Source organism: Chiloscyllium punctatum, chromosome 48, assembly GCF_047496795.1.
Source record: "Chiloscyllium punctatum isolate Juve2018m chromosome 48, sChiPun1.3, whole genome shotgun sequence".
NCBI lineage: Eukaryota > Metazoa > Chordata > Chondrichthyes > Orectolobiformes > Hemiscylliidae > Chiloscyllium > Chiloscyllium punctatum.
Genome location: NC_092786.1, coordinates 33,216,487 through 33,240,645, shown reverse-complemented (window position 1 = coordinate 33,240,645; position 24,159 = coordinate 33,216,487). Strand labels below are relative to the sequence as shown.

Here is a 24,159-nt window from a genome sequence, read left to right as displayed (position 1 = left end):
AATCAATGATAGCGGAGATATATTTAATATCCCACAACATATTGATCTTAGATACTGCATGCATTATATTTGTTCCTGTAGAATGATTTTTTTTTAGTGCTATGTATTGATGCACGTACTCTATGTATATCTGGAATCTCGGTTCATCTTCTAGATGTCCATTGGATTGACCCCACAGCTCCGATCCTTCTCCAATATGACGTTCAAATAGACACATGCACCTTAGTGCTTTGTCTGTTTGTGTTTTAATATGGATCCCTTTTTAATTTATGATCTGCCCCCTCTCCCCAAAGATCCGACGATTAAACCGCGCTCAGAGTGAGTAGATTAAAGCGGATCTGAGATTGGAATCCTGGCCCAACACGTGACTCTGAACAATTGAATTCATTACAATATCAAGACAATCAAACATAAACCAAGTCTTATTAAAATATCGAACATACTGCATTTATTTGAATAGGTAAAGAACAAATGACTGAGATCGGGCTGCTATATTGTGTGATTAATATTTCATATCATTATAGTACATTGTTCAATATATTATTGAAATAACATGCTTAGATATTTGTTTTAGAACTAGATACCACGGCATTGTGTTTGTTAATCAGCACACGCATGATAAAAAATAGGGTGGATGGGAGTCAGGAAATTTGCAACATATTTGGTACAGCAGAGGGAAACAGTGATGCCAAAGTTCTAACGCTTGCATCTTCTGAAACTGTACGGTGAGAAAACTGATTTGTACAAAGATTAATGTATAAAAAAATGACCCCCGAAATGGACTTAATACACTTTGCTGTTGTAGTCTCTATAAGAACAATGATACACACGCATAACCGCAGTGGGTCAAATTCGCTAGATTATTCCATTAAATACCTCACGAATTAGAAATAGACTTCAGGAGCGTTCCTAGAATGAATCCCAAGGCTAAATATATACAGGTTTATCAGAAAAAGAACTCCAATATAATTTGCATTAATACAACAGGGGTTTTTTTTTATCAGTATGATAAAGAATTGGAACAGAGTCCTCATTTCCTCTCAGATAAACAACACCTGAAGAGATGTCCAGAAAGTAGTTCCTCCCTCTGTTCATTATTACAAATGTTTCCATACTCTCCAACACCTAGAAATGAATTCAAATGCTCCTTTCTAATAAAACGATGGTCGATGATTTACAACCTACACAACCATGTCCGGCTAGATTTAATAAGTCCCCAACTCTAATAAGTGTCGATTTTGCAATGAATTCGGTTCTGCCTTTTTAATTTTGCACTGTCAAAATATAAAATCTCTTGATTCTACTGTATTAAATATCATATGAATTGTTCGGAAACTTGATGCACAAAAAGGGCCTGACTGATATTCTGTATCTGGTACTTTAAAAATGACAAATGTCTTGTCAAATGTAGAAAATCTATTCCATCTGGATCTCCACAATTACTCATTCAGTGAAATGCGGCTGGAAAGGTCTGACGGCGCGTCACATAAAATAAATTTGTAATGTAATAGCAAAAACGTAGGGATAATTTGCTGCTAATCGTCTTGTAGCATGGTGCTGGAGAGGAAATCAGCTGGATAAAGAGTGCGACAGGGTTTGAAAAGAAGAGGAAAAAGTTTATAATTAGTGTTGAGACAAAAAGCATCATATTTAAAAAAATCTTTATGTTGGAGTGCTATATGTTTCTTGCTTTATAGTCCAGGGAGAGTTGGATAAGTGCCTGACCACTGAATTAATAATGGCCAGTTTCTCGGCTGCCTGTTCTGTTGGAGCCGGGTTTTATACTGTAATCATTAGCAGCCCCTCTGGCTACATGTTTTGCATCGGTGTAACACTATGACACAGTTGTAATACAAACTCCTCAGTCTTGCTTTGCATTTTGTGGCAGGAAGTTTAACAGCAGTAGAATTCATCCTCACTCTCTAGTTTAAATGGTAATCGTAAAAACTCCGACCGACTGTAATATTCATATATGAAAAATAAAATATGGTATATTCATCAAACATTTTTGCCCTATCATCCTTCAATTTGGATTGAGGGATAGAGTGAATTTACGATTCAATACGATGTGTATTTTTCATATTCATTTTTATATCATTTAACATATATTGCTAATGGAATTAATTGGCATTATGTAACTTTGCCATTAGCAGATAAACTACTGAGTGTCCGAGTAAAGCAATATTTTAATGTGAGCGGTTCAGGATCAGCACGTCAAAAAAGATGCTGTTGTCGGTCTCTAATAAAAGGTTCAATAATTTAATGAAAAGTTACAAAGGGTAACGATGTTTATGTCATGTTTGAGAGACTGTTTGATCTGCTCACTGCTTTTGGTGTGCACATCCCACTAATGACAGCGGGGTGGCGCTAATATCTGTGGTTTCTCTCCTGTACTTTCAAAATGGTGCAGTACAATCAAGCACAAAAGAATTTTACATGATTGAATTTGTTTGGGGGGGGGGGGCAGGGGTCCATAAAATGTGACAAAATTCCACACAGATTTTGTGAATTTTTATAAAATAAAATTGTCCCGAGCTACAGACAATTTCAGTACTAACATTTCAGACGGTGACTGCTGCAGAAGAGTTTTGCAGAGTAAAAGTTTAAAAAAAAACAATTGTTGAAATAAATACTGCAGCGCAGCGAAACCGATGTGTTGCACGAAGGGGTTCCCTTAATATGATACTGTTTGTCAACTATCTTTACTTCAAATGCGGAGTAACTGACAAACTATGGCGTTTCCGAATTTAGTTAGATTATACTTTTGATTTTGCTTTAAAAAAGACTACAAATCTTTCTTTAATAACTGTGCAGAACCTTTACGTGTAATGATTGACTTTGCTTATTTGCCCTTTTCAGTTCACAGAATCAAATCAGCTATAAGGTATTGGAGAAAATAAACATATGTTAAACTGTAGAACAAATCATACATTTAAAATTATTCTTTGATTAGATTCATTGCGAAATATTTTTTGTTTCATGACATTTGTCATATAAGAAAGCATCTAAATATCAAATAAAAGCGATTAACCCCAACGTATTCATTAATTGCGCCCCACAAAGTATCTTTTAAGACCTAATGGTTTACCTCCTTCTTGGCACCCCATTTAGCAACGAAACGATTATTTGGTATTTTTGTGTTATTCTAGAGAAAGTGAGGAAAGTCGGGCAGGTGAAGTTTGGTGATTGGAACTTGTAGCAGCTGCCCACAATTAAATACGATTGAGTTCGATTACTGTGTTGATATCATTTAATTCTGAGTTAGCATGAAATCTTGGAATATTCATTCATGCCACTCAGGTAAAAGCACATGATAAAGAAAAAAACGGACTTTGTCACAGCTAGTATTTATTTAATTCTTTTATTGGTGCAACTTCGTCAATCGTCAACAAACGTGAAACACTTTAATTATGAGCATAGTTTCTCTCAATGGAGAATCGTTTGATTTCAGACTGAGTTCGTGGCATCACACAAAGCCTCCGAATTCGTTTTATTTTGCGGTATAATTATGAAGTTCGAATTTTGCAGTAAACTGACGCTAGCATACGTACAGTTGTCGACCGTCCACTTTATTCAAAATCCTAACCTTTTGATTGTGTTAGTTTCTTTTATTTTGTGAGATATTATGGATTTGCAGAATAAATTGTTAAGAGTTATTACTCAGTCAGGTACTAGGAGGCGCTGGTTCCTATTCAAAATTATGTACTAAAAAGCACAGTTCTTTGTCTAGGTAGAGTGTTTTGAAGGTGACATCAAATCCTAGGATTAAATTATTGGGAACGAAAGCCAATGTACCTCTAATTATTTTTTAAAAAACCGCATCGTCCAGTGTTATTTTAAACCTTATTGGTTGCGGAATTAAATTATCTGTTTTAAAGGGCGGTTTATCAAAATGGCTTTGCTGAATTATCTGCGCATCCTTTCGAAATGCATAAGCAAAATCAAGCTTTAATTTAAAGAATATATTCGCTGCTATGAATTAAAAGCGAGAAAGATAGTGACTGTTTTTTTGTTTTTAATTGCAAAATAAAATGAATCATATTCATCGGGGTGCTAGTTTCGTTCAATATTATATGTCGAGGATGTTGTTTGTCTTGTGAAATTAAAAGTGACATTCCAACATTAAAATCTCTTAAATGTAATAAGTGAAGTCATACCACGGATTTGTTCGGGGTCCTGATAAATAAACCGGCAAAAGACGCAAAGGCTAATCAATGCAACTATATTTTGTCCACGATGGTTGGGGAACTGATAGATTGTAATTGAAAAGAGCAGATATAAAAGTGGGCGCCATTCTAACCGTACCAAACGAGTAACAGGCAATAAACTATCAACACATGCTATCGTCAAACTTTTGAACATTTCACATTAAGATCCTCAAATTGTTAAATTAAATGCTTCTTTCTTTGTTGAAACAATGAGAAAAGCACCAACAACTGTTCCACACGTTAGAAGTAAAAGATAATGGATGAACTTGCGCAGTTTGGTACTGACTTAAAAATCACACATATTCAACTAGATGTTATGTAGAAAAAAATGTTCGCAGAAATAACATGCGGGAAATGTATTGTCCAAACGCATTGAATATTTGTAAACCCACAAACATAATAGTTTACCGAAAAAAACCCCCTAGCTTCGAATTAACTTTCAACTTGTCGCGTTAAAATAAATTGCAGGTATATACCAAGGATGGGACCGTTGTCATAAATTACAAATCAATCCACTTGTGGTCCGTTATGGGTATGTGTTCCCAGCATAAATTTCATTGAGACTCATAGCCCTCGGTGATTTTTCTAATTTCCTGTTTTCTTATAATCTTTGCAATCGTCAGGTTGTCACCTTCCCCGCATCAATATAATAACGTCCAAAGCAAATCAATTTGTTCTTTGCGTTTTGATCCTTTTTGGAAGCTGATTTCAGGTTATAAAACAGGTTATTTTCTTTGCAGATTTCAAGAAAATGGACATACGGAGAGTTTGCATGTTTTCTCCGCGAAATTATGTCTCACTCTATTTAATTTTACATCACTAATGTGCAACAAGGTAGTGCTCAGAAAAGCATTTTTTATCATCACGTTACAGACTTAGTTTTAAGTTCCAGTATCCAGTGCTGGTCACATTTCTTTAGAATCGATCCAAGACTTAAAAGCAAAATCGCCCCTTTTTTTGCAATGAATGTTTTTGTAATATTATTTGCAATAAAATGAATGGCCTGATCAAACGTTTTAAAATATTTCAGCAGTGTGACGCAATCATTGTATTTATTATAAAACTATTATCGTGCAGAATTATGAGCGTTTACTTGAAGCGTACATCCTCGCGCTAGCTATAATGCAATAAAGTCATCAAGATCAAATTCGCAACTTACATTCTTTTAAAAAATCATTGTATTTCATTTTAAAATGATAAACGTGCGGCCATGAATATGATAGATGTGCAAGCGTTTTTTCTTGAAGTTATCTGAACTCATTTATCTGTTGATATTTCTTTCAAAAATGGTCTTGACGGTAAGGTCAATTGGATGACGGCATGGGAAATCATTTTGCACATTGATAATTAAAACAAGGAAGTTATCATGCAGGGCATAGTATTTTTTTCCCTCCCGATTCTTTCCCTCTGTGTTGTGATCAACTGATGTGATGTTCACAACAAATCTATAGTATCCAAACAACAATATTGCTTGGAATACGTATGATATTAACTATTAATAAAATTCTCTAATCTAAACTTCTGTACACACGCTAATTGGACTCTAGGAACCTATATGTTCGGTGTTCTTTGTTTGATTGCATCGAGTTTCTGAACACAGCATGAAAATTGGCATTTGTTTTGCTGCGTATGAATGGATTAATTTGCAGATCTGTAAAATAGTATTCACGGAGGGTGGGATGTTATGAAAAGTTAGTGTCTGCTTAGGAAACCCCTCCAACTCCATTTATGAAACATTTCGTCGTTTTCAGTCCTGTAGCGTTGTACTAAGGCTATTGAATTGGCATTATCGAAGAACACACGTCTTAAATCAGGTTTCATGAGTAGATTTTAAAGTTTATTGTGGTAAAATCGAAAGTTGTGGTACGAGAGATAGAGGAAGAAACACTTTGTTTAAGGAAGACTTAAAGGGTTTCAGAAACATGGAATTGGCATACGTCAGAGCTGCTTGGGACAAGAGTTTCTACGAAGCACCTGTTGAAGAACCATCTTTGACAAGTTCACTGTTGAATATATCAATACCTACGCCCAGGCAATCTCTATATTTAGAATTATGAAGTCCTTTAAATGATCCAATATCTGCCCATGCAGAAAATTAACGCATTTTTATTGTCTATAGCTGTTAACAGTTAGGTTGCGAACTTTGATCTACGTTAACTGAAATTTTGTACAATAGTTACTTATTTTATGTAAAAAGAATTCTACTCATCTCGAACGAAAGCATGGAGCATAACTAGCGAAAGTTGGCCCGTATTTTCCACAAACCTATCACGGAACAAATGAACGTATAACTGCAATGGCATCGAACTAAATATTTCAGCCACTTGATAACTTTCTTGATGTTCCTGTCATTTTATTTCGCAGGTTACCGTTTCTGTACCCCCGCCTCCTCCCTTCTCCCGGGGTCTAAAATCTAGCAGCCACTTTTAAATGTCAACATTGCGGTAGAGCTGTCAAGATCGACATGACAACTACCTCCTGCTGATTTTTAAGCGAAATTCGAACCTAATCAACATTTCACATCGCTAACAGTTCAATCTCTCTTTTTTTTTAAAGAAAAAGCAATAACACTCCACAGATGGCACTGTTACAGGTGCTGGAAGCTTCAGTGTACTCCGCTTGGGAGGAGAAGTTTCAAGTGGGACAGGTACAATAATCCCCCTAAAAAGAGTTTTCTATTCGCTTTGGGCGATGGAAATAGCTCCTGCATATAAAAAACCTCAAGAAATTTCAATCAGAATATCCAACACACTTGCTTTAGGATAAACAACAAGGGAGATATAGCTGCAACTGATGTATTGCAGCATCGATTTACTGACCAATTTCCCTTATTCCCGCCGCTCCCCCCACCCCTTCCCAACATACCCCTATTTCCCAATAGGGAGAACCCTAGAGGGAATGAATTTGTGGATTTTTTTTTGCACTGTTCAAGTGAATTCAGCCCAATTAGACGCCACGAAAAAATCCATCACTTTCGCAAGACCTGAATGACTAAAATGGAAGATGAACATAGAAAAGCAAACACATATGAATGAGGCATGATCATCTCAACCTTAAAAAAAACCCACAAGTTTTGCTAATACAGGATTGCTATGATGTTTTGCATGATAATTCCAATACGGTTCGGTTCATAATAGCATGGTTTCTACACCACACACAGATCTTGAGGACTTATAAAGGATTTAGGCTACAATAAATATTAATATAATGCGAATTCCCATGCCCTGAGAGAAAAAAAAATGTTTGGAAATGTAGGATTGTAAGAATCGAAATAATTGTTTAAAATTAAGCAATTCATATAATTTAATACCCTACATCAAAACACATATAAAGAAGACGAATTTGCGCCCAGGGCCAGTCTACTGAATCATTGCTTTGCCTAATTCTTACTTGAATAATTTTCGTAAAATCTAACAGCAGAAATCAGGGTAAATTGTTGAACCTGATGCAATATCTGTCAAAAGTTTACATCAAAGACACAATATTATTCAGTTACCAGAGAAACTGTCTCCTCAGATAAGAATATCTTAATTACAGCGACACAAAGGTAACGATTGCAAAAAAAAATAAGATTTGAAAGAGAAGCTTTTCGGTCTGTTTCTTTGATGGTTTTCTGTATCGGATCACGATGAAGTTCTGAATCGGGGAAGCCTGAAGTTCGCTGAACTCGGTAGCTATAAGTAAACAAGTTGTCAGATTGGAATAATCTCTCTTCTTTGGGTTCTGAGAAAATTTCGGCCTCACATTCTTAGATGTAGCTAAATCTACTTTCTCCTCGAGCCGATAGTGGCGTACTTCGTGTCTTGGACAATAATGTGGCAATTGTTAAAGTTTTGTGACCCATAAAATTTCGGGGTTAGTATTCTGGCTATGGCATGTAATTATGCAAAACACTTTTCATAAAGACTTGCCATTCGATCTAATGGCATAGTCTACGGTCCAAAACTATGTGTATGTGTGTGTGCGTTGGGGTTGGGTGGGAGGGGATAGTGATGGTGGCGGGGGGTCATGGCGGTCATGGTGTGTAGGGGGAGGGGGGAGGATGTGGGTGGGGAGTGGCGCGGGGCTCACTGATTGCATTCACATAGACTCTTACAGTACATCTACCTGCAAAGTTGCAGGTTCCAGTGAAGGTACCGATTCCCAGTCTGCCTACTTTCATTTAAAGTTCATACTGAATGGACTATATCAGCCTGTCCAAATATGCATCTGAGAGCAATCCCTGCTTATTTTGATTTCATGACAGTTATTGATAGCTGTGAGTGATTAGTGAAATCCATGTCCCTCTCTAGCCTGACGGGACATTGACAAGCGCATTGTAAAAGGGACTGACAGCTGAGATTGAATTAGTTGCATTTGTACAAATTTGAGGAACCGATAATCAGGAAATCAAAGGAGAACTATGACATCCGACAGAAATATGGCTGGAAATCACTGATTACTTGGTAGAACTTTCTTTCATCATCAAGGCAAAAAAAAACAAAGGCTAACGTGTTAAATGCAACCCGACAAGCTGACACATGGACAAAAAAAAACGCTATAGCTTATTGACTTTGTGCAGGGAGAGAGAGCGCGCGAGAAGCATTCCAGTATTTTAAAAGGTTTTATAATTATTATCTAAACAGCGACAAATAAGCACAGACATGGGCTCACTTGAAATACTTTGTGATCGATTTTCCATTTTACTGTTTCAATGTCCTTTTTTCTGCCTTAAGGAAAGATTTATATGGCTTCTGCAGAGTATGCTTCAGCGTTTTATTGATTAGAATTTTAACGAAAGCCTAGCAGGTAGTTACATCGCAGATTTTGCATTTCAGAGGGAGGACTCTGCAGTAGGTGCCTTTATTGATGAAGGCAAGTTGACTAAGTTGGTAGGTTTATTTAAATATTTCACTTTTAACGGAGAAAAATATAATTGTACAACATTTATTGAACAGCGCTTAATATTATTTATCATATATAGTTAGCATGTCGAAATTATGACAGAAGCACCACATGTTACTGTCTAACACTGACAAGAGACTCACTCTGCCACTGAACTGATTGACCTGCCCCACGGAACTTCCCTGATAGCAAGTGATTTAATTCCACCTTACTTAGTCAGACGCGATAAAAACTAAAATCAAAAAGCTCATGCGATATTTTAGAAGTTCCCATGTTTACTTTCAATTGCGTGATGGAATACCCATCGATTTCTAGGTGCATAATGATTTTGCTGACAGATCCTAATTTTGCGCAATAATGAAGATTTGCCAAGCGCTGTGATGACCATTCATGGATGTTCAATGTAGACGCTTCTCTAACAGATTTTGTAGCAAGGAAGCACTGCCAGAGAGAGAGAGAGAGAGAGAGGCAGAAGAGACTGGTTGTCAGGGGTCAGGCAGTCGGAGATTGCTTCTTGAGATCTTTCAAATTTCACACGTTTGAAGGCTTATAGGCTTACTGATTCGTATTTCAAAACAAGATCAGTGGATTCATAATCAAAAAATTGAGGTCTGTAACTGGGCTGCATTTTGATGCACAGAGATGTCTTGTAGGGTGAGTGAATTTGGAAAGCACAGTTCTGACACGTCTCTGATCGCTGGTATGACGGGTCTCGCTGAGAAAAGAGGAACTTGCTGTCTGTCTTGTTGCCTCTCGACCATCAAAGCCGGAGTTAGTGGAAATTGGGAATCAAATTAAGTGGTGGTCCAAAATAAATGCCAAATGAGTGCTTTCTTATTTTTTGAGCACGTGTTGCTTGCGAGACAGGCCCCGCGGTTCCCCCCACAGTCGTATGTTATTTTTAAAAAAAAAAGGTATTTCCACACGCTGAGGAAAAGGGTGTGCAACCAAAGGGGAACACAGAACAGCCAGGACAGTTCTAAAGAAGTCATGGTGAGTGACGTTGAAAGCAGCATCTTTGTTTTCAAGCAGCATTCTGCTGGCTCGATCAATGACGTCACATGCTGGAAGCTGCTGCAAGAAAAGTTTGATACAAAAGTGAATTACCCAAATAATTATACCCAGAATATTAAAAATGGATGTCCTCTGCCAAGTTACAAAATTAATACCACATTATAATGAAAAGATAATTATCAGCTGGACATCTTACGATGCCTGCAGCTCGAAACTATCAAACCAGATACTGTCATTTGCTAATGCTAACGAAAATAGTTGGCTGTATACTAACCATTGACAGTACCTTCGCTAAGTACTGAAGGCAAAAACAAAACGGTTCGAAGCCAGGCAATCCGCCATAGTCTATAAAAGAAACGTTAATACCCTATTAAAACATTGCAATTTGCTATTTGTTTTATCATTCTCCAACAACCAAATTTCATGTAAAAGTATCATTTCGGGGACACTGAATATTGGAGCATTAGTTAATCTTTCATGCATCTCTATTAGTGATGGAGATCTATTGCTATTGCAATCTTAATGACTTATTGTGAAATCAAATTGTATGGGGCATTGCTATATATGAAGGATTTAATCCAGCTTCACAAATACACCAAACTAACGACGCGTTTTGGGAAAAGGAAAGAAACGAGATTCATTGTCTTAATTAGTGCTAGGCCATAAGTCAAGTAAGTTGGCCGGGGGCGGGGGTTGATGGTGGGGTGGGGAGGGGGGTGGGGGGGGGGGTGGGGGAGATAGTTGTTTGGAATCGAACGTCTCTTTTTGTAACATTTCATGCGGCAACATGGTATTGTAACAGGGGTGCGGAATTAATAGATAAAAGAACAAGGACCACAGTGGAAACTCCCTTTCAATAGATTTATTAGTTGTTTTGTTTGTAGTTTTGTAAATCAATGAAACTATAATTAAATGTACATCCTCCCATGTGTGGAAAAAAACCACTTAGCTCAAATGGGCATTTTGTTTCAAAATGACATGAATACTGATGGAAAATGAAATCCAGATTAAAGAAAGCAAGTGCGATATAAAGGGTATGGAAGCAGTAATGGTATATTGAAACAAGGCAATGTGGGCAGCAGGAAAGTAGGGCCAAAGAGCATTGGACACCAGCATTAGCACAGAACAGTTACGAAAATAATAAATGATTGTAAACCCGCCAGATGATAAAAGCTGAAAAAGAAAAATTGTTTTAAAAATGCAGCACAATGAGCAAGAAGAATAGAAAGCAAGATTGACAATTTTTGCAATAAGCAAAAATGGAGGGGAGGGGAAGAGTTGGCAGAGAAGAGGAAGTGTGAGTCTGAGGAAAGTAAGATAGAAGGGGGCCAGAGATAAAGCTCTGTCCTGATTGATGACCAGTTTTTTGTTGCTGACATTACCATTAAATTATTGCCCAGTATCCTAGTTGTGTTGTCTGCGGCGAACCTCTACCACAAGCTGTTTAATTTTTTTCTAATAGTCTCACGCCTGGCTGCCTTTAGCTGCTCGCTATTAATCAGCAAGAGGCTGTACGTTCAGGAAGAAAAGCGTTTGCACTGCACGTGTTCGACAGTGCAGTATAGTCTGCACTCAACCATTTATACAACAAATTATTCTTATTAGGTACACTTTATATTTCAATAAAATTTCACGCACAAAATACACTGCTTTGGAGTTCAAAGAATAAACAGCCTGCTGCAGAGAAAAACACAAATCGGCCTGTCTCTTGCGTTCTTGTATACAATCACAGCCAATCAAACCTGTGAGGCCAAAGTTAACGGAGTGTATTCATCTAGTGTAACCTCGGTGATATCAGTTCACTCATATTCACCTCGGAAGGAAAGTAGTTTGTTCTCTGACTCGCAGGCAGAAATTTTGTCATAGTACATTAACACTACTAAGTTTCCAGCATGGCTAGTGCAGTCAAAGTTTTTTTTCAATATATTTTGCAGGGTGCATGGCACCTGTTAGTGTATATCAGCAGCATGTTCAACCTCATTGAGGTTAATAGTTAAATATTCATTTTAAAGCTCTCCAGTTGAAATAAAGGCGCACTGTTTGAAATCCTTCAGTTTTCTTTTACTTGCACCAATTTATCTATTTCGAATCAGTGTTGTTGAATTACCCTAACACGTTGTAATGGGATTGACATTGGATTTTAAGGTGAATCAGATGTACTACCGCGTCCCGATGAGCCATCAAAAATGGATTCAGTTATGTCATTCAGTGGCAACTTTGGGAAACCTTCAAATTTATGAAGCAAAATATGAAGCAAATGCCAAAAGGGCTGTTTCCTTTTAAGCGAACACTTCTTTCAAATAAATGGTTTGTTCCAAAGGAATTGAAATTGGAATTTCTCAGGGAGTGGAACATAAATTCTGCATTAAAACGGCTGTTGATTTATGTATTAAAGAAACGAACAATTTATAAGGATATTTGTTTCAAAGATGCTTCATTTTTAATTTTCATGGTATTGCATTGACTTGTCTATCCAATCCCAAACTTGCAGTGCCACGAGCGCGTCACATTTAGATATTCCAGTAATTTTCATCCTTTGGACCAGAGCATGGATTGGACAAGTTATTCCCAACTAAGACTTCAGAACGCCCTGGTTTGAACAGAAGTGGTGTTAGTCCATCTCGAGAGCCTGGCCTCACGCTAATTACATATTGTACTTGTTGCAGCTTAACTCCAACCTCAAACGAAGGCACTGACAAGCTGATCTGATCAGAGGCAAAAGGCATCTTGTTTCTTGAAGGAAACAGAAAATCTCCTCCGAGTTAATACTTCCTGGAACTTGGACAAAAAAGAAAGGAGCAACAAGAACCAACAGGGAGCGTGGCACAAAGATTATATGAGATTATATGACAAGGTAAAACAATTAAAAATACAATAAATACCTCTGAAAGAGACCAGAAAGACCAGAAAAAAACAACAACAAGAAAAAAGGGGCAACTGTGCATTCTACCTCAGTAAAACAGTTGAAAAATGAATGGCTCATCACAGAAGACAGATAGATTAATGGTACAGGTGCAATCAAAAATGTAACATTTCTGCTTCATTGCATGGCTTCTCTTTTGCTTATTTGATACTATTAAGCCCAAACCAACAGGACGATAGAGTAAAATGTATCAGATTTTCCTTGTCTAATATGCCGTGGATAGTGGGTCCCTTTTAGATTTACACTACAATGTAGTCATTGAAGGCGAACTCATAGATCGAAACAAAAACATGAATTGCTGGAAAAGCTCAGCAGGTCTGACAACACCAGTGGAGAGAAATCAGACTTAACGTTTCCCGTCCAGTGGACCTTCCTCGGAACCCGTAGGTCCATGCCTGATTTGGGGGGTTAGCACCTTGCAATTTCGTAGCGGGCCGTGACATTTGGCTCAACCTGAGCTTGGCGATAGAATGATAGGCGTGTTGGGCATCTATTGGCCCTGCCCCTTGTTCATCATTGAGAAGTGAAAACAGATACCGATGCGAATTGCAGACTGGTTGATTGGAGGAGTTTGGTGATTTACAATCCAGTTTGGCGGCAGTAGAGGCCATGAAATCTGGGTGGGGCGGGTGGATGGACAATGGCCTTGGGCAAAGCAACATGTCACATAGCTACATGGCTTTAAACATAACAGCACTAGCGATTGGAAAATCTCAGGTAAACAAATAATGGTGCACAGCACTGTAAAGTGAGTGCAACAATTAAACAGAATCTTCATTTACGTCTTTTGGGGATGACGTGCATCAATTACCAGATTCAATCTTCTCAGCATGAAGTTTTCATATTTCGGTTGTTGTAGCACTTACATTAACAAAATTATGACCAGCCGACAATGTCAACAGTATGCTAACTGTGAGATAAAACTTCAAAAGTTGGAGCAGTTTCAACGTGAACTGCATCACATGAATATTCACCAGTTGCAATGCTTTGATTGAAATGTCAGTGCAGTCAACTGACATCCACCCAAGACTGAAGCGAGTTTGTGCATTGTCAAGAGTTTGTAAGGTTAAAGACAAGGATGGTTCGATTCTAGTTTCTAACAACAGTGCACGCAATAGTTGATGCGATTTAAATACAAATTAAAGCGGGAAAAGTGGACAATCTTTCTTCTCCACAACGATAGAAACAAGACGTGCTGGAAATGAAATGAGGAGCAGAAAGGAGAAAAGGATATAAAAGTGCAGTTGATGCTCGAAGCAGTGATTCATAGAACTGCCATTTATTATTTTTAAGCCCCTTTATTGTTTAAAAAGTCATTAATTCGGAAAGCGATTTAGGTTTTGTATTTCAAAGTGTAAGGTGCAATTGGTAATTTGATTAGAGAAAGGAAAATGCATAAGTAGAACTGTCGGAGAGGCAGTAAGAGTTAATTTTATACTTGGTGAAGTTCCAAATCGTTCTTGACATTTAACACACCTGTACAGACTGGGAGACGTGCAGTACCCTGAGGGGAAATTAAGGGCGTGTAAGCGCCACGTGTTAAGTTTTGCCGTCTTCCGGTGCCGATTTCATGATGTCACCCACTGAACAAGAAGTGGATTTCCAACAGCAAGTTGTTACCTAAAATAACACGCCCCAAATCTTTGATGGGAAAGGTTAGGAAAGGTTCTTACAGGCTTGAATTCTATTCGGGTCCAGTTTGAGGTCGGAACAAGTTCAGGTGACAGGCCTGAGATGTACTGAGACCTTTTGTACGTTGTCCTTTTGTGAATTGCTTTATTTCGGGCCAGTTTCCTTTTATTCAAAACTTTGAAAATCACCGCATTTTTAGACTGAGCCGCAGATTCTAAGCGCAGTATGTTTTCTGGTAAAAAGCATCTTGAGACCCTATCTTTTTTGGAAGTGAATCCTTGCCATCTGGGAGCTTTAGAAATCAGCATTTTAAGGTTTCATCAGTTGCTTTTAGGACCTGCACCAAGACTGACTAGGCCAGTGGTGCGGACGCTACCACGGCGCATCAAAACGCTTCACCAACACGGATATGCTATGATAGCATTCACAGTTAATTATTGCATGTTGGCAACATCGTGAAGTACTTACTGTTGTTGCGCAAGCAAACATTTGAGCTTCAATACGCAAGGAGGACAGATAGAAACGAGAAACCGGACGAAAGCAGTTAAACCACACTCAAAACAGATTCAGACTAATACAGCTGTCAGCACACTAGCCCTTTAGTTCGTAGTGGGAGCGTTAGTGGCGCTAACAGGTAGCGATGTCAGACGTCATTCGCAGCTAGCACACTGACAATGCCAATGCAGCCAGACATAGGGTCTGACACTCAGGAGATCATTGCAAATCCTCATGGACTCACAACTAGAACTTTCCTCTCGAATGCAGTGTTAGGGGAGCACACCTTTTCGCTAACATTAACAATGTTGGGGGAAAGTAATCGTTTCGAGAAAAGTTTTGAAGGATCTTGCAGTTTGCACAGAAACGAAGTTATACTGGATCCAATCCAAGGAGCAAGCAATTGTGCAAAAGTGTGCAATTGCTGTCTTTGGTCTGACAGTTCCGAGTTCAAACCCAACCTGCCTGGCAGTATTCCTTAATTATTACCATCAACATCCAGGGTGGTGCGGAGGTAGTTCCCCAACTTCTGGGGTTGTAGGTGCGGAATCAAGTCCTATCTGCCCCGGTGGTTTGTAATAAAATGCTCAAACGGTTGGCTTCCTCAGTGTCAGTACATTGAGGTATCAGAGCGTTGCCCTACCTCCAGCCTATGCCGACACATTCCAAGTTTTAGTTTGTGATGCAAATGCGGCAGTTGACCCAAATTGTTGAGATGGCAAGTCTATTTGTTGAAAATCCCACAATACCTTCATAAGATGTCGAACAAATAAACAAAAAGTCAAAGATGAGCTCAGTATTTAGTGAGTACGACGCAGGGGAACCACTGGGCAAGTTGGACATGCAACAAACCCTACAATGCACGACATCGTTTAGTTACGTGACTCAAAGAACTAAGAGTCCAGTGGTCAACAAAAAGAGAAAGTCATTGATGTGCATTGGTTAACCATTTATAAACTGTTGTTGAATTCTCAACTCAACACTTTTAGACATCTCCTTCACACACTTTTGTCTATGAAGTTTGACTCAGTGATGAGATGCTTGCCCTTGCTTCGAAGTATCTGTTCAAATTGTGCTCCCGGGCTAGAGGATGTGGTTAAAGATGATGCCCTAGAGCAGTGGTGAGAAAAGATGTTTTGCTGGAGATTCGAGAATTGGTCTGAATCTCGACCTTCTGGATTAGTGGTGCTGGAAGAGCTCAGCAGTTCAGGCAGCATCCAAGCAGCTTCGAATCTCTACCTGCCTACTTGGGTGGATGCAAAAATTCCCATTCACGACTTGAAGATGAAGAGGGAGATTTTTTTTAACCCCTGGTGACCCGGTCAAAACCCGGCCTTTCGCCAAATCGGCTGAATCCCGGCTGATTCCGGGATATTGCTGCATACAAATTGCTGATTACAATTATATCCGTAATAATAGTCATTGCGCTTAACCGACCAATTAATTGGCTATAAAACTGTCCGAGACAAACCAAAAATCAGGACAAGTTGTTTACTTTTTTTTCCAGTTTCATTTGAATTAGCATTTAAGTGGCCCGTATGGAATCGGGTAACAGCAGTTTGTAAAGTTGCTGACAAGAATAAAACGGTATTTTTTGTTCCTCTCGATTCAAAGAATGATGTTTGCCAATGCACCTCAAATACTGCCTGTGCCTGGGTCGGATGATTTGCAGCTGAACTGTGGGTTTTGCATTGTAACCCAAAATGAATCCTTCGACTCGGAGACAGTTCTGTGCATGCGCTATAATTATTTTTATTGTGGAGGTGTAACCCAAAGCTTTCACATAAGGAACTCCTTGCCCGTCAAGTCTGGGACAGCGCTCAGGTGTGTATTGAGGCACAGGATCGATGCGTACCTATATAAAGCTTGTTGTTTCAAGCCCGTATCACATCAGAAACATGTTGAATATGCGCAACTTCTGTATCAATGAAGCATCTATTAAATCTCATTTTAGCAATGCACTCCAAAACTATATTAACGTGAATATATGCATAATGCACAAGGACAGATCAGGCATTGGATGTGCCAAACGTAATGTCAGGTCAATGAGAACGTTAAAGTTGCTGCTCTCTCCACGGATGCTGCCTGACCAACTGTGTATTTCAATAACTTCAGATTTACAGCAACGGCGGTATTTTGTTTTTGTGTTACTGTTTCTGAATCGTAAATCGTTTTCAAAGTATGCCTTTTTTTTGCTAGCTTAAATTGCAGCCAGATTGCTGAAGGAAGCGGAAATAAATGGCTCAGCATTAGGGAATTTTAAAAATCAATTTAGGATCAATGGATAGATTGTAAAATCCACTTCACTCTAGATTAGAATCTAATATGTGAAGTCCAAAGAATATCAGACTACTCGCTGGTATTTGGAATTAGCTCAGCTACTTCATGGCCCTACCCTTGAATTAGGTCAATGCCTGGTCCAAATTATGCTGCTGGTTTCATGTGGGTGCACATTCAAACCAGATCGAATTGATCTGAAAGTGACTCTATAATGGTAATAGAAATATTATTTTGCGTGCGTTCCATCTTCTATTTTCGATTTCTAATACTTAAGTCACATTACTTAAGTGATTTGGTGGCTCAGTTTACTGATACCTCTCGTAGTCCCGTTGACAGGAGTATGACATTCGCATCTGTAGTGTTGTGTGGAAAGCGGCTCTGGTCTCCCATACTGCTGAAACCGGCGCGTAAAATAGTGCAAATAATAGTTTTCAGCAATGCCGAGTGTCAGTTATGCAGCATTTTATAGTTTCACACTTTAACTGTCGAACCCAGAGTGTAATACACAATTTATTCGCTGGAAATTACTCTTAAAGGATAGGGGAGGGAAAACAATGTGTGAGATATTTACTGAAGTTCCCCCCACCCCACCCCCCACCCCCACACGCTCTTTCTTTGCAGAATATATTCCATGATTACAAAATTAGCAAAATAATTAGTGTGAATGCCTCATGATCTCCTGGCATCGCCATAGAAACATTAGGATGCTATGCCGCAATGAATCTCTACCAAGATATTAGAGATGCTCTCAAGATGTTAGTCTCTCAAATCCGTAGTGATTCAGAAGTTATTCAGTCCAGATTCAATTATCTGAATGTGAACTGTCAAGAGTTTTTTTTCGGAAATTAGAAACTTGAACTTCTTTTTTTCCCTGTGCACTTCAGTGCCAGTGCACGACATTACTCCGTACTTCACGTTTATTGACTATTCTTAATGTTTTCGACTGAATAAAAGCTGCATGGTTATATCATTCTGAAAATTCAGTGTAATTCCTGCAAGACTATTGCTCTAGTGGGTGTCAACAAGGATGTGCCAACATTAGTCAGCACCAAAGCCAATCAGCATTCGTTTTAATGGCGAAAGAAATCCAAATTACAAAGCTGCATGAGTATACTTTATAAGCATACATCTCTTTTATAGCTGTTATAATAATGCCATTTTCATGCTGGCATGCACACCGCATGAGAGAAACTTCAGCGAAAATAAGCAGTTTTCACAGAAACATCCACAGAATCGGGGAATGAGATTTAGCCAAAACAATGAAATTTTATATTATGAAACTGTAATTTTCTTTGTTAAGGCATTGTGAATCACTGTTGTCCTTTGCTGACTATAGCATTCCACATTCTCCATCTAAATTACCTTTCTTTTAAAAAGAAATGAATGCCTGATGCATTAAAATATAATGTCTTATTTAACCATGCTTAATTAGTAGCCTTGAAAATAGCTTGCTCCGTTTTAATAATATATTTTGAGTTGCATCTAACTATTTTTGGGGTTACAAAATGGAACCGATCATTTACAACAGTTCTAATGGTGCAAATTACGCACACAGGAGAAGGGGATGTACGTAGTACAGATGCACAAGGAAACTGTCTTGCATTAGCCGTTCACAGCTGTGTTAGTGATACGGATGTTACACTTGGATATAGGAGGGATGCATCATATTATTGATCGCTATCCAAGGGCCCATATATGGATGCCGGGTGACGGCTAAGCTTGGCGTGATTGCCCCGAGGTTGTGTGGAATGTCAACTAACCCCTACAGGTTCAGGTTTGAATTCCGGCCACTGGGTGAAATGATGAGGGGAAACGTGATGGTCACAGAGTCATCTCCCTACTAGAATGTCTTCAGCAGTGGAAACAATTAGCGAGTAACGGAGGTTTAAAATGTATCGCTGTTTTCGTCCCGAAACAATTAATGTTTGCACTGCAACATTCTACATGTGTGAGCCTCTGAGGCACAGTCCTCTGAAAAGTATGGAAAATCACTTCTAGAGTTACCATGCATGCACCACAAGTACCGAGAAGATAACTGAAGCTGCAAAATAATTTATGCAATAATGACAAGAGGATGATTGACAGCTTAGGGGTATTCACCTCTCACTCAATTAAAATATGTACATTTTTCACATGATTTATTTTGCAGTAACTACCTCTCGTTCAAACTTGTCAGATTTTTTTTAAAGTGGCAGTATTATGCAACAGCTTACTGTTATGCTGTGGTAGTCTTTTCCTCAAGTGCATTTCACCATTTTTTTTAATGGAGCACATTTACAAATTGTTTACTAAAGACGGTACTTCTGAAACCAAAAGTTAACTTTGAAAACTCCAAAGATGTGCAGGTGGATTGACCATGGTAAATTGCCCATAGTATCCAGGGATGTGCAGGCTAGGTGGATTAGCTATGGGAAAAGCTGGGTTCCGGGAAAAAGGTAGGGGCGTGGGTCTGAGTGAGGTGCTCTTCGGACGGTCTGTGGGGACTCGATGGGCCCATACGGACGGCCTGTGTAGAGATTCTACCATACTATGAAAAATGGGAATGGACGCTCCAATACTCAGTAGAATATCTGTGCACTGATTTTATTTTTCTTTCATTCACCTGTGGCCAGGGTAACATTTATTGCTCATCCCTAGTTGCTCTTGACAAGATAGTGGTGAGCTGATTTCTTGAACATGTGCTGCAGGTAGACCCACAATGCACTCAGGATTGGAATTAAAGCTTCATGTACAAACCTAACTACAAAGACACCTCTGAAAGTTGCACAAATGGGGATGTTTATTTCATGTGTAGGTGCCACGGCATTGCCCACGTCTGGCAACACCTGATGTTAAACTTGTTTTTTTGTTTCTCCCCGCTGTTTGTTGCACGAGAGGATATCGAAAGGCAAACCGTCAACACGAGTCAACAGATGTGAAGCTGGGAGAGCACAGCAGGTGACACAGCCTCCGAGGAGAAGGAAAAGCAATGTTTCCGACCGAAACCCTTCGTCAGGACTTAGTGTTCGTTTTTTTTTCAAATTAGGAGGAAATTTGTTCACCAATTAATGTCCTGCAAAGTGTCCTCACTCGTCGCTCGAAGTGTCCTGGCACCGAATGGACGCCGGGGACGGACCAGTAAGTCAAGGAGTCGGGCAACCTAGAATCCATGCTGAAATAACACTATACAAAGGCGGCATATTTTCACTCGTTTTATTAAACAATCCTTCTTTAATAAGTTGTTAAACTGAAGAGAACGATGAAAATGGGAGCGATAGAAAACATTTCGATGAAAGCGGGAGAGATAGAAAACGTTGCATATAAATAAAACGCCTTTTGCAAACAATTTTTATGTCATTCACAGAATATCTTGAAAATAAAACAAAATTGTCTGTGCAAATATTTGCCTTCAATTTAATCTCGGCAGTTAACTAACCTCTTTGAGCAACTTTTGAGGGATTGGTGATAGGGCAGTCAATAAGATTGGGCATTCGAGTGCGGGACAGTTGAATAATGCAAGCAGCAAATGAGACGCATTTATTTAGTCAACAAACGTTCCCGCTCCCCGCCCCCCACCCCCCTTCACGTCACCATTAATTGCCACATGTTCAACTAAGTTTGCGGTTCTTTGCTTCAGCGCTTCCTCAAGACTGGTAGTATCTCTACCAGGCACCGGGGACATGGAGACAGTCTAAGGCTGTGATCTGAGATCTGTGCCATGACAGAAAGCTATAACAATATAAGTCTGTTGGACATGCCGGCTGGGCTGTCAGTTTTAATTTGTGCATGACCTAGTGGCCGAAAAATGGGAAAGAAGTGGCAGAAAGTGGGACTGAAGGCTAGTATTATTGCTTTGACAGCTTCACTCATCTAGAAGTAACGCAAAATGCAATTTATATTTATACTCCCTGACCTTCTGCTCCAAAAGGAAAGTATCTAATGAAGGGGCATGAAGGTAGAGTAGAAGCAGACTTAAGTTCAGCTGGAATTTGTCTACATTGTTATTCTTCAACTGTTTAATTACAGACGAAATGTAAATCAAACACCAAAGAAGATAACGGAGCCTGAAGTCTTCGCTTTGTTTTATTTTTGGGAAGGGGATATGTGTACGGGGGAGGGAATAGGCTGGGTAGAACAGGAAGGAATAGGGAGTCCCAGGGATGTCCTGCAGGACGTCTATTGCAACTCCATTAAAATCGAAAAAAAAATCAAGAAACACTCCCGACGCTTGTTTTATTTGTTTCATCCCCCGAGACCCAGTCACTGAACTGTGTTGACTTTTCACCGTGCACCCATGGCCAAATATTAAATATTCTGGAAGAATGCCAAAGACAGGCCTGGGTTCACACCAAAGTAAACACCATCGTGTCTTCTAGTTTCATACACACTGATCGCGATTTGCAAGATATGTATTTGCTGATATCACATGTCTCTCTCTCTCCTTATTCTATCTTCCTTTTAATCCACAGACCCGTGCTTCTGCCGGTCCTGTAATCCTGTGGCATGTGCTGATGACATCACATGATGTCCATTGCCGGCAACATCCAGTTCCCTGCAACTGTCATTTAATGTTGCAAGCAAATGAAAAATGACTGTGAGACTCACTGGCTCCCAGAAGTGACCTTGAGTATTATTAGAATGACCTCCCATCGGTTTGACCAGAAGACCTTTGATATCTGCATGAAGAAAATATACGAGTGAGATGCCTCGTCTACAGAAAGGACAACGATCAGCGAGAATAGCACAAAGCTAAGGTGCAGCTCATTGCTGCCAACATTATAAAATAATCACCGTTCATGACGACTCCCTGCATCCACTTGCTCTAAGAATTGTATTTTTTCTAATGCAAACCATTAGATTTTTGTTTAAGAAACGCATTAATTTAAAAGGCCCCTGGCTTGTACAGGATGCACACACACATACACACACACACACACATAGAGACATACATATCGCCCCTGTTAGTTGGAAATGAATCTGACAGTCAATAGAGTTCCATGCCTTTCAACGGGCATGCTATTACCAACGTTGTCAAGCCGTAGCCAGGAAGAAGACTGTAAGGGGAAATCACATGTTTTGAGAGGTTAGTTCATTGAGTAGACCAAAGCTTTTCTTCACCAAAAAAAGGTAAACCGAATTCCGTGATGTAATCAGCTGTTCTCCATTCAATCACGCAGTCTCTTCCTTCCCTAAACAAACTGTTACTACTCTATTGCAATCAGCTCACACACTCTAAGCACGTTCCATGACCAATACGATATCCCGAAAACAAATTAATGAGGACTGATTATGGGAAGGACGGTTAGCGTTACTGCTCTACTTTCACCCCTTGCATCGTTCATCTATGCCCGTCAGTCTCCTCTTCCCTTCACATTTCATATTATTTTTAAAAAAATCTCCCCGCCCACTTTACCAGATTCTAATCTCTTTCTTCCTCTTTAATTCCCCTTTCCTCATGCTTCTGGGCTTTTTCTTGGTTTCTTTGCCTTATCCACCAACCGGAGGCGCACCTTACTTTATTTATGCCTTTTGAGGGGATTAATGAACCTTCTCCCAATTGTCTGTTCTCCTCCAGCGGTGCATCCTGTTAGTAACAATGCAAAGTGGTTGTGGTCTTATGTGAGTTGGTGTTTGTACACAAACGGAGGTACCCCTACCTCCAAACTGCACCTATTCGGGATATTTGACACCAGCAAAGTTGTCAAACGCAAGTTGAATCTGCGATTGTTCAAATAAAAACCGCCATTCAGTTGATTCAGCCAGGGGCTAACAATTCCCTATTACTGGTGTTATTACTGTAACAGTAACGCCAGTGCAACACAATGCATTTTGGTCCACACGTAGTTATAATTAGCTACATATATGAAGCTGCGTATCGCATGCAAGCATTGGCAGCAGTAAAGGGTCTCTCTTTCTTCTCCTACCCCCACCCACCACTACATCGGCATCCTACCTCATCCCACTCCCATCCTCCCATTCCCTCCCTCAATATTAGACAAGCTGTTCACTTTCAATCCATATTGAAATTAATACGAATATTGTCATGTACAGATTGCGACCGTGGGATACTTGAGTTGAGCTAATGCCTTTTCCCCAATGTGCATTCGTCAGTATGATAAAATGTTCCTTTGCATATAGAACGGTGCTGCATCGAGATTGTAGTGTGCTGAATTACATGTGTTACAAAGTTGGAAAGAGAGATCTTTCAAAGGCAGCAGATTCAATCCAATCAAATAACATTGTGATTTTCTAAGACCTTCTGTGACAAAATTGAAATCTTAATAAATGAAAGCATCAGAACTGTCTATTCATTCATTCTATAACTGCTTATTTATTGTGTATATTGTTCATTGTTCACATTCATTGTATATAGGGTTCACATTGAGCATAGAGGATATATATATATATATATATATAGAAATAGGGAACGGTAAAATGCATACCCTCTCTGCATGTAGGCAGTCAGGTTGTGCAGACTGGCCAGTATCATTTGAAAATTGCATTAATCGAAAGTCACCCAATACTTTGAGTCTAAGCAAGAGGAGTAGGGACATGTATTCCACAATAATTGGGATCAAAGCAACGCTACTTCTCTGCTTCAGATGTTACGAAAACTTTTCAACCAAGAGGCTCGTTAACACCTTAAGGTTCACCTTGGTCCTTATGGTTAATCCGCCACAAATCGGTAGAATGGGTTCCTCAGAAAGTGGCTTGAAAACTATTTTTTGTGCGTGTCTCAGCGAC

At 39.2% G+C, this 24,159-nt stretch overlaps 1 long non-coding RNA gene across 1 annotated transcript in view; it reads left to right on the top strand.

Moving 5' to 3' along the window:
• The window catches only part of LOC140468872 (uncharacterized), a 28,185-nt gene extending 4,459 nt beyond the window's left edge, over window positions 1-23,726 (top strand). The window contains exons 2-4 of the long non-coding RNA XR_011955860.1: window positions 12,773-12,960; window positions 20,313-20,553; window positions 21,885-23,726. This is a non-coding gene — a long non-coding RNA (uncharacterized lncRNA). The remainder of the gene's footprint in view (window positions 1-12,772; window positions 12,961-20,312; window positions 20,554-21,884) is intronic.
• Window positions 23,727-24,159: the final 433 nt, after the last annotated feature.